The following is a 20,615-nucleotide window of genomic DNA, read 5'->3' on the forward strand; positions in this document are numbered from 1 at the left end:
TAAAATATATAGTGAAAACAATAGAGGTCCTAAAACGGAACCTTGAGGAACACCAAAATGTACAGTTGATTTGTCAGAGGTCAAACCATTCACAGAGACAAACTGATATCTTTCCGACAGATAAGATCTAAACCAGGCCAGAACTTGTCCGTGTAGACCAATTTGGGTTTCCAGTCTCTCCAAAAGGATGTGGTGATCGATGGTGTCAAAGGTAGCACTAAGGTCTAGTAGCACGAGGACAGATGCAGAGCCTCGGTCTGATGCCATTAAAAGGTAATTTACCACCTTCACAAGTGCAGTCTCAGTGCTATGATGGGGTCTAAAACCAGACTGAAGCATTTCGTATACATTGTTTGTCTTCAGGAAGGCAGTGAGTTGCTGCGCAACAGCTTTTTATTTTTTTTGTTGAGAGGAATGGAAGATTCGATATAGGCCGATAGTTTTTTATATTTTCCGGGTCAAGGTTTGGCTTTTTCAAGAGAGGCTTTATTACTGCCACTTTTAGTGAGTTTGGTACACATCCGGTGGATAGAGAGCCGTTTATTATGTTCAACATAGGAGGGCCAAGCACATGAAGCAGCTTTTTCAGTAGTTTAGTAGAAATAGGATCCAGTATGCAGCGTGAAGGTTTAGAGGCCATTATTATTTTCATCATTGTGTCAAGAGATATAGTACTAAAACACTTAAGTGTCTCTCCCGATCCCAGGCCCTGGCAGAGCTGTGCAGATCCAGGACAGCTAAGCCCTGGAGGAATACACAGATTTAAAGAGGAGTCCGTAATTTGCTTTCTAATGATCATGATCTTTTCCTCAAAGAAGTTCCTGAATTTATTTCTGCTGAAGTGAAAGCCATCCTCTCTTGGGGAATGCTGCTTTTTAGTTAGCTTTGCAACAGTATCAAAATTTTTTTGGGGATTGTTCTTATTTTCCTCCATTAAGTTGGAAAAGTAGGATGATCGAGCAGCAGTGAGGGCTCTTCGATACTGCACGGTACTGTCTTTCCAAGCTAGTCGGAAGAATTCCAGTTTGGTGTGGCGCCATTTCCGTTCCAATTTTCTGGAAGCTTGCTTCAGAGCTCGGGTATTATCTGTATACCAGGGAGCTAGTTTCTTATGACAAATGTTTTTCGTTTTTAGGGGTGCAACTGCATCTAGGGTATTGCGCAAGGTTAAATTGAGTTCCTCAGTTAGGTGGTTAACTGATTTTTCTTCTGACGTCCTTGGGTAGGCAGAAGGAGTCTGGAAGGGCATCAAGGAATTTTTGTGTTGTCTGAGAATTTATAGCACGACTTTTGATGCTCCTTGGTTGGAGTCTGAGCAGATTATTTGTTGCGGTTTCAAACGTAATAAAATGGTGGTCCGATAGTCCAGGATTATGAGGAAAAACATTAAGATCTACAACATTTATTCCATGGGACAAAACTAGGTCCAGAGTATGACTGTGGCAGTGAGTAGGTCCAGAGACATGTTGGACAAAACCCACTGAGTCGATGATGGCTCCGAAAGCCTTTTGGAGTGGGTCTGTGGACTTTTCCATATGAATATTAAAATCACCAAAAATTAGAATATTATCTGCTATGACTACAAGGTCCGATAGGAATTCAGGGAACTCAGAGAGGAACGCTGTATATGGCCCGGGAGGCCTGTAAACAGTAGCTATAAAAAGTGATTGAGTAGGCTGCATAGATTTCATGACTAGATGCTCAAAAGACGAAAACGTAATTTTCTTTTTTGTAAATTGAAATTTGCTATCGTAAATGTTAGCAACACCTCCGCCTTTGCGGGATGCACGGGGGATATGGTCACTAGTGTAACCAGGAGGTGAGGCCTCATTTAACACAGTAAATTCATCAGGCTTAAGCCATGTTTCAGTCAGGCCAATCACATCAAGATTGTGATTAGTTCATTGACTATAACTGCCTTTGAAGTGAGGGATCTAACATTAAGTAACCCTATTTTGAGATGTGAGGTATCACGATCTCTTTCAATAATGGCAGGAATGGAGGAGGTCTTTATCCTAATGAGATTGCTAAGGAGAACACCGCCATGTTTAGTTTTGCCCAACCTAGGTCGAGGCACAGACACAGTCTCAATGGGGATGGCTGAGCTGACTACACTGACTATGCTAGTGGCAGACTCCACTAAGCTGGCAGGTTGGCTAACAGCCTAAACAGATGAGAGCACCCCTCTAGCTAGGATGGAGTCCGTCACTCCTCAGCAGGTCAGGCTTGGTCCTGTTTGTGGGTGAGTCCCAGAAAGAGGGCCAATTATCTACAAATTCTATCTTTTGGGAGGGGCAGAAAACAGTTTTCAACCTGCGATTGAGTTGTGAGACTCTGCTGTAGAGCTCGTCACTCCCCCTAACTGGGAGGGGGCCAGAGACAATTACTCGATGCCGACATCTTTCTAGCTGATTTACACGCTGAAGCTCTGTTGCGCTTGGTGACCTCTGACTGTTTCATCCTAACATCGTTGGTGCCGACGTGGATAACAATATCTCTATACTCTCTACACTCGCCAGTTTTAGCTTTAGCCAGCACCATCTTCAGATTAGCCTTAACGTCAGTAGCCCTGCCCCCTAGGAAAAAAAATATATGATCGCTGGGTGATTCGTTTTAAGTCTAATACTGCGGGTAATGGAGTCGCCAATGACTAGGGTTTTCAATTTGTCAGAGCTAATGGTGGGGGCCTTCGGCGTCTCAGAACCCGTAACGGGAGGAGTAGAGACAAGAGAAAACTCGGCCTCAGACTCCGACTCGCTACTTAATGGGGAAAACCGGTTGAAAGTTTCTGTCGGTTGAATGAGCGACACCAGTTGTGCATTCCTACAGCATTTCCTCCAGAAGCCATGAGAAAGTTGTCCGGCTGCGGGGAATGTGCGGGGGGATTTATACTAACGTTAGTATCTGTACTTACTGGTGGCACAGACGCTGTTTCTTCCTTTCCTACACTGAAATTACCCTTGCCTAACGATTGAGTCTGAAGCTGGGCTTGCAGCACAGCTATCCTCGCCGCAAGGCGATCGTTCTCCTGTATATTATGAGTACAGCGACTGCAATTAAAAGACATGATGTTAATGTTACTACTTAGCTTCGGCTGTTGAAAGTACTGACGAACCATGTCCAGATAAAGCGTCCGGAGTGAAAAAGTTGAATGAGGGAAAAAACTCTTTGCATCAACTTCATGTCATTGCCAATAAAAGCCTTTGACACGTATGAAATGTTTGTAATTATACTTCAGTATTTCATCGTAACATCTGACAAAAATATCTGAAGACACTGAAGCAGCAAACTTTGTGGAAATTAATATTTGTGTCATTCTCAAAACTTTTGGTCATGACTGTAGGTCGCATTCTGTATCATACAGCTATGAAAGTTATATATTTAGAGCCACCTGCTCGATTGGAATTAAGCGACATCTGTGTCTTGAGTGTCCAAGAACGGTTTAGTTTTTTTGTGTTCTGACTTGTAAAACAGAATGACTAAATAAGTAATGTAAACATTATCAGTAATTACCAGGAAACTCTACAACATTTGTTTTAAAATCACACCAAGATTGTTAAAACTGGCCTTAGCTTATTGAGCGATCTGATTAGGATTTACCCTCGTAGCAAGGCCTATTTATCATGTGGAGGTTTCATTCAGATCTCTTTTTTTTTAAAACACATTGTCTTTGGCAGGAGAAAGACCAGACTCAGAGGAACCAGAGCCAGGGACGTCCAAACCAACAAGAAGACACCAGTGTTCCCGCTGTGGAAAGTGTTTTAACCAGTTAAGGGACCTGTACCGACATGAGAGAATACACACAGGGGAGAAATCTTACCAGTACTTGCAGTGTGGAAAGAGTTTTAACCAGTTAGGGCATCTGAAAGAACATGAGATAATACACACAGGGGAGAAGCCTTACCACTGCTCCCAGTGTGGCAAGTGTTTTAACCGGTCAGGGAACCTGAAATCACACGAGAGAATACACACAGGGGAGAAGCCTTACCACTGCTCCCAGTGTGGAACGAGTTTTAACCGTTTAAGGACCCTGAAAGTTCACGAGAGGACACACACAGGGGAGAAGCCTTACCACTGCTCCCAGTGTGGCAAGTGTTTTAACCAGTTAGGGAATCTGAAACAACACAAGAGAATACACACAGGTGAGAAGCCTTACCAATGCTCCCAGTGTGGAAAGTTTTTCAGCCAGTCAGGGGATCTGAAAAAACATGAGATAATACACACAGGGGAGAAGCCTTACCACTGCTCCCAGTGTGGAAAGTGTTTCAACCGGTCATGGCATCTGAAAGAACATGAGATAATACACACAGGGGAGAAGCCTTACCACTGCTCCCAGTGTGGAAAGTGTTTCAACCAGTCAGGGCATCTGAAAGAACATGAGATAATACACACAGGGGAGAAGCCTTACCACTGTTCCCAGTGTGGCAAGTGTTTTAACCGGACAGGGAACCTGAAAAAACACGAGAGAATACATACAGTTGAAAAGCCTTACCACTGCTCAGAGTGTGGAAAGTGTTTCAACCGGTCAGGGGATCTGAAAAAACACGAGAGAATACACACAGGGGAGACGCCTTACCACTGCTCCCAGTGTGGAAAGAGTTTTAACCAATTAAGCAACCTGAAAGAACACATGAGACTGCACATAGAGTAGAAAACTTACAAAAGCTCAGACTGTAGGAAAACCATATGAAATTGCTTCTTCCAATTATTGATAAACATGTACCTGTTAAGAAACTGACTGTTAGAACTGTTAAGGCTCCATGGATTGATGAGGAATTTAAAAACTGTATGTTTGAAAGAGTTGGGGCAAAAGGAGTGGCTAATAAGTCTGGCTGGCTTACGTACTGCAAATGGAGAAATGATGTGACCAAACTCAACAAAATAATACACTTTATTAGGAAGCCAAGATCAATGATATAAAGAATGATGGAAAAAAAACTTGTAAAAAATCATAATGAAAGAAAAGCAGTGCAAGTATTGAATGTTGTAAAGTTAGTGTGAGAGAGGTGGAAAAATTGTTATCGATCAATAATGACATTGACAACTTAGATGGGAAGCTACTGAGGACAGTAGCTGACTCTATAGCCACTCCTATCTGTCATATGTTTAATCTGAGCCTAGAGGAAAGTCTTTGTCCTCAAGCCTGGAGGGAGGCCAAAGTAGTTCCACTACCCAAGAGTGGTAAAGCAGCCTTTACTGGTTCTAACAGCAGACCTATAAGCTTGCTGCCAGCTCTTAGCAAACGGTTGGGAAAAATTGTGTTTGACCAAAAACAATGATATTTCCCTGTAAACAAATTAACAACAGACTTTCAGCATGCTTATAGAGAAGGGCACTCAACATGTGCTGCACTGACACAAATGACTGATGATTGGTTGAGAGAAATTGATAACAAGAAGATTGTGGGAGCTCTATTGTTAGATTTCAATGCAGCCTTTTATATTATTGACCATAACCTGTTTTTTAAGAATGTCTGTGCTATGGCTTTTCAACCTCAGCTCTGAATCCACATTATGGCAATCTATCTACTAGAACTCAGAGGGTTTTTAATGGAAGCTTCTCTAATGTCAAACATATAAATTGTAATGTACCTCAGGGCAGCTCTCTAGGCCCTATACTATTTTCTATTCTTACCAATGACCTGCCACTGGCATCAAACAAAGCATGTGTGTCCATGTATGCTGATTATTCAACCATATACGCATCAGCAACCACAGCTAATGATGTCACTGAAACACTTAACAAAGAGTTGCAGTCTGTTTTGGAATGGGTGGCCAGTAATAAACTGGTACTGAACATCTCTAAAACTAAGAGCATTGTATTTGGTACAAATCATTCCTTAAGTTCTAGACCTCAGCTGAATCTGGTAATGAATTGTGTTGCTGTTGAACAAGTTGAGGAGACTAAATTACTTGGCATTACCTTAGATTGTAAACTGTCATGGTCAAAACATATAGATTCAGTGGTTGTAAAGATGGGGAGAGGTCTAGCCTCAAAGAGATGGTCTACTTTTTTGACACCACACTCCAAAAAGCAAGTTCTGCAGGCTCTAGTTTTGTCTAATCTTGATTATTGTCCAGTCGTGTGGTCCAGTGCTGCAAGGAAAGACCTAGTAAAGCTGCAGCTGGCCCAGAACAGAGCGGCACGTTTTGCTCTTAATTGTAATCAGAGGGCTGATATTAATACTATGCATGCCAGTCTCTCTTGGCTAAGAGTTGAGGAGAGACTGACTGCATCACTTCTTTTTTTTATAGGAAACATGAAAATGTGTTGAAAATCCCAAATTGTTTGCATAGTCTTGTAAGGGAATTCTGCCCTATGTGCACAAGAGACCACGGAAAACTTATTTGATCAGAGTTTACACTTACAGCAATTTGCAAGCAAGGCACTCAGTTCAAAAGATGGTGTTTTTCCTTTTTTATCCCCTACTGAGAATCACCCCGCCCAGGGTGATGTCCCTTAACTTTAATACCATATAAGCTCATAATTAATAGTTGCTAATACAAAGATGTCTCTGCTAGGCAGAGTTCAGCCTATTGCGTTTTTGGCAGTTAGTTTCCCAATCACTCTTCCCCTTATTGCTATCATGTCAGACTGGAAGTAAGACTGGAACATAGTATCAACAGGAACTCTTAGTTCCCTTTATCCATCTGTTACCTAAAATATAGTTTCAACATCTGACTTTGTACAGTTCACCTTTTCATGCACGTGCAGGGTGTCAACCACTGATTCTTAATCTCAAGCTAAAGCAACACATGAATCATTGTACTTTTGTCATCACAGGTGTTCCTATAATGTACAGATATCATTTCTTACAAGTCAACTTACACACAGCTCTGACACACACACTTATCCCACCAGACATGCCACCGGGGGTCTTTTCACAGTCCCCAAGTTTCCAGAACAAATTCAAGAAAGCGTACAGTATTATATAGGGCCCTTATTGCATGGAACTTCCTTCCATCTCATATAGCTCAAACAAACAGCAAACCTGGTTTCAAAAAACAGATAAAGCAACACCTCACAGCACAACCCCTCTCCCCTATTTGACCTAGATAGTTTGTGTGTATACATTGATATGTAGGCTACGTGTGCCTTTTACAAAATGTATGTAGTTCTGTCCTTGAGCTGTTCTTGTCTATTGATGTTCTGTATTATGTGTCATGTTTTGTGTGGACCCCAGGAAGAGTAGCTGCTGCTTTTGCAACAGCTAATGGGGATCCTAATAAAATACCAAACTCTGTTATTCTCTCTGAGCTCAGAAATAAAGAATCTTGGTTTGACTTGGACTCCAGCAGATCCTTATTTTATAATATCCACCTCAACTCTCCCACGGATTACTGTTTATCATTGTCTCAATGAAGAGTTCTTTGTTTTACTTTCCAATAAACATTGTTTCCACGTCAAAATAAAAAACATCTTTAACATAATGAACCTTCACTATCTTCATCCCTAAACTAGCAACATTAACTATTGTCTATTGTTATTCTCAGTAACCTTCCTGGCCATATGAAATCCTAGCTAAATACAATGTTCCCACCAGTTTTCATGTGTTTGGTTATGCAAACGTTTGTTTATTTAATTATATTGCTCATTGAGATTAATATTTTTTAAATTCTGTATGGGTCACGCATTGCTTTGGTCATATGTTCCCTTATGGGTCAATGATTTTAATTAGAATATAGCAATGATGCTCTCTCCTCAATCACTTACAGTTTCTTTGGAAAGTATTCAGACCCCTTGACTTTTTCCCATTTTGTTATGTTACAGCCTTATTCTTAAATGGATTAAATCAAACATTTTCCTCAGCAATCTACACACAATACCCCATATGACAAAGCGGAAACAAGTTTTTTATACATTTTTGCAAATGTTTTAAACACAAAAAAAATTATTTACATAAGTATTCAGACCCTTTGCTATATGAGACTCATAATTGAGCTCAGGTGCATCCTGTTTCCATTGATCATCCTTGAGATGTTTCTTCAACTAGAATGGAGTCCACCTGTGGTAAATTCAATTGATTGAACATGATTTGGAAAGGCACACACCTGTCTATATAAGGTCCCACAGTTGAAAGTGCAGATCAGAGCAAAAACCTAGCCATGAGGTTGAAGGAACTGTCCGTAGAGCTCCGAGACAGGATTGTGTTGAGGCACAGATCTGGGGAAGGGTACCAAAACATTTCTGCAGCATTGAAGGCCCCTGATTTAGCCCCCTGCAGTAAAAGGTTATTCATGGAGTAAAATGATCTGTTTAAGTCATTAGTAAAGGGCACATTGGTAAGAATACAGTTATCTTTTATTTTGTGGTCTATATCCTGTCAATCATTTATTCCTTCATAAACAGAAAACCTATGTCTGCCTAAACACAACATGTGTGCAAGGGCCCCTCTAGGTTCACGACCTCTTGACCATTACATCTGGACAGCTGACAACTATTTTTTAAAGGGTAAAAGTGATCTGTTTAGGTCATCAGTAAAGGAAGTATAGTTAAAGAGTACAATGACCCTTTCAAAGAGGATGGTGTGAGGTCTCTGGGGCTTATTTTGGGGGGGTTGACTGAGACATCCCTCGGACACTCTTTTATGGAGGGTAAAATGTATCTGTTTAGGTCATCAGTAAAGGGGACATCTTAAATATTACAATGACCCTTTCAAAGACAGACATCCCCCGGACCTCCCCCCATAACTATTTTTAAAAGGGTAAAAATGATCTGTTTAGGTCGTTAGTAAAACATATGTTTTGAAAGACACCTGGGGGTCCAGGTTAGTTATTTTGTGTACATGTAACCGATGTGAAATGGCTAGCTAGTTAGCGGTGGTGCGCGCTAGCAGCCTTTCAGTCGTTGACGTCACTTGCTCTGAGACATTGAACTAGTGGTTCCCCTTGCTCTGCAAGGGCCGCGGCTTTTGTGGAGCGATGGGTAACGATGGGTGACTGTTATTGGTGTGTGCAGAGGGTCCCTGGTTCGCGCCTGGGTATGGGCGAGGGGACGGACGTAAAGTTATAGTGTTACATACATATAGTTCCCCTGTGTGCAAGGGCCCCCTAGATTCACAACTTCTTGACCCTTAACATTCCCAGCCAAGGGGAGAGACAGAGGGAGAGAAAGAGAGAGAGAGATATATTTCATTGAAGGTAAATTACATTTTCTTTCAAACCTTTTATTTTATTCAAAAACTTTAGTACAGTCATTTAAACATACATATTACAATTATTAAAGTTTACTATGTAATATTAAATACAAAATTATGTCACTAATGTTTTTTTACTAAAGACCTTTATATAAATCATACATGTTATTATTACATGTAGCAACATAACAACAACATGGCAGCAACACAACATGGTAGCAACACCACATAACAACAACATGGTAGCAAAACAACATGGCAGCAACACAACATGGTAGCAACACAACATGGTACAAACAGTATTGGGCACAGACAAGAGCACAAAGGCAAGAAGGTAGAGACAACAATACATCACACGAAGCAGCCACAACTGTCAGTAAGAGTGTCCATGATTGAGTCCTTGAATGAAGAGATGGAGATAAAACTGTCCAGTTTGAGTGTTTGTTGCAGCTTGTTCCCGTCGCTAGCTGCAGCAAACTGAAAAGAGGAGCGACCCAGGGATGTGTGTGCTTTGGGGACCTTTAACAGAATGTGACTGGCAGAACGGGTGTTGTATGTGGAGTATGAGGGCTGCAGTAGATATCTTAGCTAAGGGTGAGTGAGGCATTAAACCAGTGGGTCTTGCGACTGGTATACAGAGATAACCAGTTTACAGAGGAGTATAGAGTGCAGTGAGGTGTCCTATAAGGAACATTGGTGGCAAATCTGATGGCCGAATGGTAAAGAACATCTTGCCGCCCAATGTATCCAACCATTACTATATCCAACCCAACTCCATGTGTTGCCACTATCATGTATCCTACCATGACTATATCCAACCCAACTCCATGTGTTGCCACTATCATGTATCCTACCATGACTATATCCAACCCAACTCCATGTGTTGCCACTATCATGTATCCTACCATGACAATATCCAACCCAACTCCATGTGTTGCCACTATCATGTATCCTACTTGGCTGAAGCTTTGATCCAGTGGAAGAAGTATTGAGGAGCAGGGAGGTTAAAGGTCACTTCAGGATACAGCTGTTACTCTACACTATCCCTAGATAATCCAGTAATGAGAGAAACTGAATAGAATATTTAGGGCCCTATCAAATCCGTTTTCTTTTCTTTTTTTAACCTAATTCCATTTTCTCAGTTTTTCCAGGTTTCACATTTGTCCCTGTTTTTCTGTTTTTCTCTCTAAATCACACTGTTAATAGAAAAACAACAATATTGGATGTTCTAAGTCCACAACAATACTTAAACCACATCAGGAGACCACTTTTGAAGTCTGAGAAAAATCTAAGAAATTTTCATTTTTGTGTGTACCCTTTAATTCAAGTGGCACCAACAAGAGCCTTGCTTGTTTGGTGGTGTCTCTGTAGCACACATGTGATTGCAGAGTATGCTGAACAAATCACAACAGGATTGATGCAAATAATCATGATATCATTCTGCCAGGTAGGCATAGACTACTTTGTAGTTGACATCTAATTGACAAAGTTTGTGGGAAAGCTTTTCCATCAACCAGAAGATGGTTGTCATTAGCATAATCGCCCAAAAGCTAAACATAATGGTAGACAAATGCACTCAGACAGGGGCATTTCTGGGCTGTTTCCTCTTCAGAAAGTTGAAGGAAAATACAAATCACTTAGGCTAATTTAGACGACTTGCAGGCAGTGGGTTCAGAATAACTATGACATAAAAATGAAAACTCTTTAATCTGTCACCTAATCCTACCTAATGGGCAGGTCAGCCCTGGAGGAAAGTATTGGCTGTAAGAAGTAAGAGAAAACATAACATCTGTTTTTTATTTTTTATTACCTCTCATGACATTGCTTGCAAGAATAAACATTGTAAATAATATTTTTCCAATCTGCATTACCCACTCCAGTCAGCAGGTGGCGATTTGAGCCTTTCAGGGGATGCTGCTTGCGTGACGTATAATCTAGTGGACGGAACTGGAGGCTTCTTCAACAGCGACAAAAGGCTTCTGATTCAACCAACGTGGTGGTTTGCTAGCGAACATTAAACCGAAACATTGAAGCGTTTAAGACAAATCTTGTGTATATTATTCTTAGTGTTTTAAAAACAATTCTGTTTACATATCTACTAGTTCATTGAAACGTAGATTGCTTGTTAAATTAGCTAATGTGTTAAATTGATACAGCATTAGGCTAATCGCCGGGAACATGAGCTCACTAATCTCGACGGAGAAAGAAGCTCTGGTGAAAGGAGAGGGAGAAGCTTTCAGGATGAAAAGGGAGGAAGAGGAGGCTATCTCATTGAAAGAAGAGGATGATATTACAGTGAAAGAGGAATATGGGAAAGAGGTTGTGGAAGAGGAGGAGGTAGAAGCTTTCAGAATCAAAAAGGAGGAAGATGCCATAACATTGAAAGAAGAGGAAGAACCTTTTGGAGTAAAAGAGGAAGAGGAGGCTATCTCAATTAAAGAGGAGGAGGAAGACGTTTTGGGAGTGAAAAAGGAGGAGGCTGAAGAGTCGATTAAGACCAGTGAGTACTGACTTAAAAACGGGCACAAAATATGCATTTCTTGAACTAATGTGGGGTTTGAAAGGGGCATTCTACTGAAGTTCTACACTTTAATATGTTGTTCAGTACTCAATAAATTGTTAAAGGTGCTATCCGTCATTGGTACATATATTTTTGTGACTTTTATATTAGATTTATTGAAATATCCATGTAGTCCACATTAAAGTGCACTTCATAAAACAGGCTTTTCAGAATTCAACATCTGGGAGCATAATTTCTAATAAATTTTCAAAGGGACGCAAAAGGACCCCTTTTCTTGGAACGACCCTTTTACATTTGCAACACAAACAACATTTTAGAAAATCATGATGAAAATGGCCATTATAGGCACTTTTTTAGACATATTCATGCCTCTTCTAAGACTCTGATTGCAATCGATGGTCATAAGTGCACCATCTGTTTGATGTTCTCGTTCACACAGGAGAGAGACGTGACTATCGTGGATCCTCTGGGGAGCCTCAACAACATCCTGATGCTGACGAGGCAGAGAAGAGTCTCTCCAGATCAGACCACCAGATGGTACAGCTTGGTCTGGTCTAGCATACAGCTTGCTCTATCGGGATCTGGGTTTCTGTAAGGCACTTTATGACAACAGTGACATCAGCATCCATAATGATATGTGTCTGTGTCCCCTCTTTATGGTTACCAGGACAACGCTAGCCCTTCCTCCCTCCTGGAGTCCCTGTGTCATGCCTCTCCCGGTAGCACCTTACTGCTGGGTATGAAGAGGTTGTCTGTGCAGCTGGTGGACTGCAGGAAAACAACGGGGCTGAGTGGAACTGTGAGAGGAGGAGAAGAGAAGAAAGGATCAGATTTGACACATCAAAGTAAGTGCTGTAGTTTAGTTTGAACAAATACAATAGATCTGGTATCTGTTACCAGGACAACCAGCAGAGTTCTGTTAGTTGACAGGAAGATAGACTGGTATCTGTTACCAGGACAACCAGCAGAGTTCTGTTAGTTGACAGGAAGATAGACTGGTGGATATGGATGTTATGAATATCATAACACTGAAAAAGGATTCTGCCAATGAAAAGAGAGAAACCAATAGACCATATAAACCTTGATGAAAGTTAGATTTAGAGAGAAAGTTTCAAGATAATCTGATTTAAGGGGCTTGTTTTACAAAAACTTTTCCTTAAAACATTATGGATGTTACATTGTCTGTCCCAGTCAACACCCCCTATCTTTACAAGACTGTTGAACAGGCAAACTAAACTCCAGACACTGTTAATTAATTAACTAATACTGGAGGAAAGCTGTGATCAGGCTGCCCACTCAAGAGAAAGCTTCAAACTGTAACCAGTGCTGGCAACCTGGTTCAGGTTATCAGTCAACCTACCAGGGTAGTTACAAACAGTACAGAAATTAAATCATCAACATATTTTGATCATATCTTTACTAATGCTGCAGAAATGTGTTTTAAAGCAGTATCCAGATCCATCAGTAGTAGTGATCACAATATAGTAGCCATGTCTAGGAAAACCACAGTTCCAAAGGCTGGGCCTAATATTGTGTAAAAGAGGTCATACAATAAGTTTTGTAGTGATTCCTATGTTGTTGATGTAAATAATATTTGTTGGTCCGTGGTGTGTAATGATGAGCAACCAGACGCTGCCCTTGACACATTTATGAAATTGCTTATCCCAGTTACTAATAAGCATGCACCCATTAAGAATATTACTGTAAAAACTGTTCAATCCACGTGGATTGATGAGGAATCAAAAAATTGTATGATGAAGAGGGATGCAAAAGAGTTGGCAAGCAGGTCTGGCTGTATAACTGATTGGCAAACGTATTGCAAATTGAGAAATCATGTGACTAAACTGAATAAAAAGAAGAAGAAACTACACTATGAAACAGATAAATGACATGAAGAATGATAGTAAAAATGTGCATGTGTCAGCATATGGTCTCACAAGGGGTCTGAGGATCTCATCTCGGTACCTATTGGCAGTCAGGCTACCTCTGGCGAGCACATGGAGCGCTGTGCGGCCCCACATAGAAATGCCACCCCACACCATGACTGACCCACCGCCAAACCGGTCATGCTGGAGGATGTTGCAGACAGCAGAACGTTCTCCACGGCGTCTCCAGACTCTTTCACGTCTGTCACATGTGCTCATGTGCTCAGTGTGAACCTGCTTTCATCTGTGAAGAGCACAGGGCGCCATTGGCGAATTTGCAAATCTTGGTGTTCTCTGGCAAATGCTAAACGTCCTGCACGGTGTTGGGCTGTAAGCACAACCCCCACCTGTGGACGTCGGGCCCTCATACCACCCTCATGGAGTCTGTTTCTGACCGTTTGAGCAGACACATGCACATTTGTGGCCTGCTGGAGGTCACTTTGCAGGGCTCTGGCAGTGCTCCTCCTTGCACAAAGGCGGAGGTAGCGGTCCTGCTGCTGGGTTGTTGCCCTCCTACGGCCTCCTCCACGTCTCTTGATGTACTGGCCTGTCTCCTGGTAGCGCCTCCATGCTCTGGACACTATGCTGACAGACACAGCAAACCTTCTTGCCACAGCTCGCATTGATGTGCCATCCTGGATGAGCTGCACTACCTGAGCCCCTTGTGTGGGTTGTAGACTCCGTCTCATGCTACCACTGGAGTGAAAGCACCGCCAGCATTCAAAAGTGACCAAAACTTCAGCCAGGAAGCATAGGAACTGAGAAGTGGTCTGTGGTCACCACCTGCAGAACCACTCCTTTATTGGGGGTGTCTTGCTAATTGCCTATAATTTCCACCTTTTGTCTATTCCATTTGCACAACAGCATGTGAAATTCAATCAGTGTTGCTTCCTAAGTGGACAGTTTGATTTCACAGAAGTGTGATTGACTTGGAGTTACATTGTGTTGTTTAAGTGTTCCCTTTATTTTTTTGAGCAGTGTATTTTTGTTTATTGTAGTTACTCTCAGTTTTAGGAACATCTTCCCAAATATTTCACTTTGTTTTTTTACTTTACCCAAAATATGACATCAGCGATAGTCAAAACTGGGAGATGTTACTGATGTGCTTTGTGTCTTCGACGTAAAAACAAGTTTTGGACTTCCACTTAAAATTACTTATTTTATGTTTAAGGAAGTGTGTACAGTCGTGGCCAAAAGTTTTGAGAATGACACAAATATGAATTTTCACAGTCTGCTGCCTCAGTTTGTATGATGGCAATTTGCATATACTCCAGAATGTTATGAATAGTGATCAGATGAATTGTAATTAATTGCAAAGTCCAACTTTGACATGCAAATGAATTGAATCCCCCCCCCCCAAAACTGGAAGCTTCAAAAGGAGGGTGGTGCTTGGAATCATTGTTCTTCTTCTGTCACCCATGGTTACCTGCAAGGAAACATGTGTCGTCATGATTGCTTTGCACAAAAAGGGCTTCACAGGCAAGGATATTGCTGCCAGTAAGATTGCACCTATATCAACCATTTATCGGATCATCATTAACTTCAAGGAGAGCGGTTCAATTGTTGTGAAGAAGGCTTCAGAGCGGTTCAATTGTTGTGAAGAAGGCTTCAGGGTACCCAAGAAAGTCCAGCAAGCGCCAGGACCGTCTCCTACAGTTGATTCAGCTGCGGGATTGGGGCGCAACCAGTACATTGCTTGCTCAGGAATGGCAGCAGGCAGGTGTGAGTGCATCTGCACACAGACTGATATTCTGCAAAAGGTACAGGGATTGGACTGCTGAGGACTGGGGTAAAGTCATTTTCTCTGATTAATCCCCTTTTCGATTGTTTGGGGCATCTGGAAAAAAGCTTGTCCGAAGAAGACAAGGTGAGCGCTTCCATCAGTCCTGTGTCATGACAACGGTAAAGCATCCTGAGACCATTCATGTGTGGGGTTGCTTTCAGCCAAGGGTGTGGGCTCACTCACAATGTTGCCTAAGAACACAGCCATGAATAAGGAATGCTACCAACACATCCTCCAAGAGCAACTTCTCCCAACCATCCAGCAACAGTTCGGTGACGAACAATGCCTTTTCCAGCATGAAGGAGCAGCTTGCCATAAGGCAAAAGTGATAAGTGACAAACTCCAAGCATTGATTATGCAAGAATGGGCTGCCATCAGTCAGGATGTTTTTGCCCAGAGGTTAATTGACACCAGGGTGGGTTGCAGAGGTCTTAAAAAATAAGGGTGAACACTGCAAATATTGACTCTATGCATCAACTTCATGTCATTGCCAATAAAAGCCTTTGACACTTATGAAATGCTTGTAAATATACTTCAGTATTTCATAGTAACATCTGACAAAAATATCTGAAGACACTGAAGCAGCAAAATTTGTGGAAATTAATATTTGTGTCATTCTCAAAACTTTTGGCCACGACTGTAGGTCGCATTCTGTATCATACAGCTATGAAAGTTATATATTTAGAACCACCTGCTCGATTGGAATTAAGCGACGTCTGTGTCTTGAGTGTCCTAGAACGGTTTAGTTTTTTGTGTTCTGACTTGAAAAACAGAATGAATAAATAAGTAATGTAAACATTATCAGTAATTACCAGGAAACTCTACATTTGTTTTAAAATCACACCAAGATTGTTAAAACTGGCCTTAGGTTATTGAGCGATCTGATTAGGATTTACCCTCGTAGCAAGGCCAATTTATCATGTGGAGGTTTCATTCAGGTCTCTTTTTTTTTAAAACACACTGTCTTTGGCAGGAGAAAGACCAGACTCAGAGGAACCAGGGACGTCCAAACCAACAAGAAGACACCAATGTTCCCACTGTGGAAAGTGTTTTAACCAGTTAACTGACCTGTACCGACATGAGAGAATACACACAGGGGAGAAATCTTACCACTGCTCGCAGTGTGGAAAGAGTTTTAACCGGTCAGGGGATCTGAAAAAACACAAGAGAATACACACAGGTGAGAAGCCTTACCACTGCTCCCAGTGTGGAAAGTGTTTCAGCTGCTCAGGGGATCTAAAAAAACATGAGATAATACACACAGGGGAGAAGCTTTACCACTGCTCCCAGTGTGGAAAGTGTTTCAGCTGCTCAGGGGATCTAAAAAAAACATGAGATAATACACACAGGGGAGAAGCCTTACCACTGCTCCCAGTGTGGAAAAAGTTTTAACCAGTTAAACAACTTAAAAGTTCATGAGATGATACACACAGGGGAGAAGCCTTACCACTGCTCCCAGTGTGGAAAAAGTTTTAACCAGTTAAACAACTTAAAAGTTCATGAGATGATACACACAGGGGAGAAGCCTTACCACTGCTCCCAGTGTGGCAAGTGTTTTAACCAGTTTTGGAACATGAAAAAACACGAGAGAATACACACAGGTGAGAAGCCTTACCACTGCTGCCAGTGTGGAAAGTGTTTCAACTGGTCATGGGATCTAAAAATACACGAGAGAATACACACAGGGGAAATGCCTTACCACTGCTCCCAGTGTGGAAAGAGTTATAGCCATTTAAGGAACTTGAAAGCTCATGAGAGAATACACACAGGGGAGAAGCCTTACCACTGCTCACAGTGTGAAAAGTGTTACAACCGGTCAGGGGATCTGAAAAAACATGAGAGAATACACACAGGGGAGAAGCCTTACCACTGCTCCCAGTGTGGAAAGTGTTTCAGCCGGTCAGGGGGTCTGAAAAAACATGAGATAATACACACAGGGGAGAAGCCTTACCACTGCTTGCAGTGTGGCAAGTGTTTTAACCAGTTAGGGAACCTGAAACAACATGAGAGAATACATACAGTTGAAAAGCCTTACCACTGCTCACAGTGTGGAAAGTGTTTCAACCGGTCAGGGGATCTGAAAAGACATGAGAGAATACACACAGGGGAGAAGCCTTACCACTGCTCCCAATGTGGAAAGAGTTTTGCCCGGACAGGACACCTACAAACCCATGAGAAAATTCACACAGGGGAGAAGCCTTAACACTGCTCCCGGTGTGGAATGAGTTGGAAGGAGTTCAAACCAGAAAAGCAACCTCAACCAACATGAGATAATACACAATGGGGAGAAGCACACAAGATACCACAGGAAAACTTATTTGATCAGAGGTTAGTTTGTTTAATAAGGATTGCGCCCCGGAGTTTACACTCAGAAATTTGCAAGCAAGGCACTCAGTTCAAAAGATGGTGTTTTCCCTTTTATCCCCTACTGAGGATCACCCCGCCCAGGGTGATGTACCTTAACTTTAATACCATATAAGCTCATAATTAATAGTTGCTAATACAAAGATGTCTCTGCTAGGCGGAGTTCAGCTTATTGCGTTTTTGGCAGTTAGTTTCCCAATCACTCTTCCCCTTATTGCTATCATGTCAGACTGGAAGTAAGACTGGAACATAGTATCAACAGGAACTCTTAGTTCCCTTTATCCATCTGTTAACTAAAATATAGTTTCTACACACAGACATTGACTTTGTACAGTTGACCTTTTCATGCACTTGCAAGGTGTCAACCACTGATTCTTAATCTCAAGTTAAAGCAACACAAGAATCATTGTACTTTTGTCATCACAGGTGTTCCTATAATGTACAGATATCATCAAAGTTCTAACAAGTCAACTTACACACAGCTCTGACACACACACTTATCCCACCAGACATGCCACCGGGGGTCTTTTCACAGTCCCCAAGTTTCCAGAACAAATTAAAGAAAGCGTACAGTATTATATAAAGCCCTTATTGCATGGAACTTCCTTCCATCTCATATTGCTCAAATAAACAGCAAACCTGCTTTCAAAAAACAGATCAAGTAACACCTCACGGCACAACCACTCTCCCCTATTTGACCAAGATAGTTTGTGTGTATGCATTGATATGTAGGCTACGTGTGCCTTTTACAAAATGTATGTAGTTCTGTCCTTGAGCTGTTCTTGTCTATTGATGTGCTGTATTACCTGTCATGTTTTGTGTGGACCCCAGGAAGAGTAGCTGCTGCTTTTGCAACGGCTAATGGGGATCCTAATAAAATACCAAACTCTGTTATTCTCTCTGAGCTCAGAAATAAAGAATCTTGTTTTGACTTGGACTCCAGCAGATCCTTATTTTATAATATCCACCACAACTCTCCCACGGATTGCTGTTTATCATTGTCTCAATGAAGACTTCCTCATTCCACTTTCCTGGGGGCATTTACAAGCCTCTCACTGGTTGAATAAACGTTGTTTCCACGTCAAATTAAAAACATCTTTACATTGATGAACCTTCACTATCTTCATCCCTAAACTAGTAACATTAACTATTGTCTATTGTTATTCTCAATAACTTCCTGGCCATATGAAATCCGAGCTAAATACAATGTTAGCGCCAGTTTTCATGTCTTTGATTATGCAAACATTTGTTTATTCGATTATGTTTCTCATTAAGATAAATGCTGTTTTAATTCTATATGGGTCACTACTTGCTTTGGTCATGTGTTCTCTTATGGGTCAATAATTTTAATTAGAATATAGCAATTATGCTCTCTCAATCACTTATAGTTTCTTTGGAAAGTATTCAGACCCCTTGACTTTTTTCACATTTTGTTACGTTACAGCCTTATTCTTAAATGGATTAAATCAAACAATTTCCTCAGTAATCTACACACAGTACCCCATAATGACAAAGCGGAAACAGGCTTTTTGTAAATTTCTGCAAATGTATTAATCACAAAAAAATTATTTACATAAGTATTCAGACCCTTTGCTATGAGACTCGTAATTGAGCTCTGTTGCATCCTGTTTCCATTGATCATCCTTGAGATGTTTCTACAACTAGATTGGAGTCCACCTGTGGTAAATTCAATTGATTGGACATGATTTGGAAAGGCACACACCTGTCTATATAAGGTCCCACAGTTGACAGTGCATCTCAGAGCAAAAACCTAGCCATGAGGTTGAAGGAATTGTCCGTAGAGCTCCGAGACAGGATTGTGTTGAGGCACAGATCTGGGGAAGGGTACCATAACATTTCTGCAGCATTGAAGGCCCCTGATTTAGCCCCCTGCAGTAAAAGGTTATTCATGGAGTAAAATGATCTGTTTAAGTCATTAGTAAAGGGCACATCGTTAAGAATACAGTTATCCTTTTTTGTTGTTTTGTGGTCTATATCCTGTCAATCATTTATTCCTTCATAAACAGAAAACATATGTGTACCTCAACACAACATGTGTTCAAGGGCCCCTCTAGGTTCACAACCTCTTGACCATTAAATCTGGATAAGTGACAAATATTTTTTAAAGGGTAAAAGTGATCTGTTTAGGTCGTCAGTAAAGGAAGCATAGTTAAAGAGTACAATGACCCTTTCGAAGAGGATGGTATGAGGTCTCTGGGGCTTATTTTGGGGGGGGGTTGGCTGAGACATCCCTCGGACATCTCCCCTAAACTATTTTTGAAAGGGTAAAAATGATCTGTTTATGTCGTTAGTAAAACATATGTTTTAAAGACACCTGGGGGTCCAGGTTGTTAGTTATTTTGTGTACATATAGTTCCCCTGTGTGCAAGAGCCCCCCTAGATTCACATCTTCTTGACGTTTAACATTCCCAGCCAAGGGGTGAGACAGAGGGAGAGAGATTTAAATTCATTGAAAGTAAATGACATTTTATTTCAAACCTTTTATTTTATTCAAAAACTTTAGTACAGTCATTTAAACATACATATTACAATTATTAAAGTTTACTATGTAATATTAAATACAAAATTATGTCACTAATGTTTTTTACTAAAGAACTTTATATAAATCATACATGTTATTATTACATGTAGCAACACCACATGACAACAACATGGTTGCAACACCACATAACAACATGGTAGCAACACAACATGGTAGCAGCACCACATGACAACAACATGGTAGCAACACTACATGACAACAACATGGTAGCGACACCACATAACAACAACATGGTAGCAACACCACATAACAACATGGTAGCAACACAACATGGTAGCAGCACCACATGACAACAACATGGTAGCAACACTACATGACAACAA

At 41.2% G+C, this 20,615-nt stretch overlaps 1 pseudogene; it reads left to right on the plus strand.

Moving 5' to 3' along the window:
* The window catches only part of LOC139547605 (zinc finger protein 107-like), a 123,669-nt pseudogene extending 105,009 nt beyond the window's left edge, over window positions 1–18,660 (plus strand).
* The last annotated feature ends 1,955 nt before the right edge of the window (window positions 18,661–20,615 follow it).

The sequence above is a fragment of the Salvelinus alpinus genome, chromosome 2 (genome assembly GCF_045679555.1).
Source record: "Salvelinus alpinus chromosome 2, SLU_Salpinus.1, whole genome shotgun sequence".
NCBI classification, from domain to species: domain Eukaryota; kingdom Metazoa; phylum Chordata; class Actinopteri; order Salmoniformes; family Salmonidae; genus Salvelinus; species Salvelinus alpinus.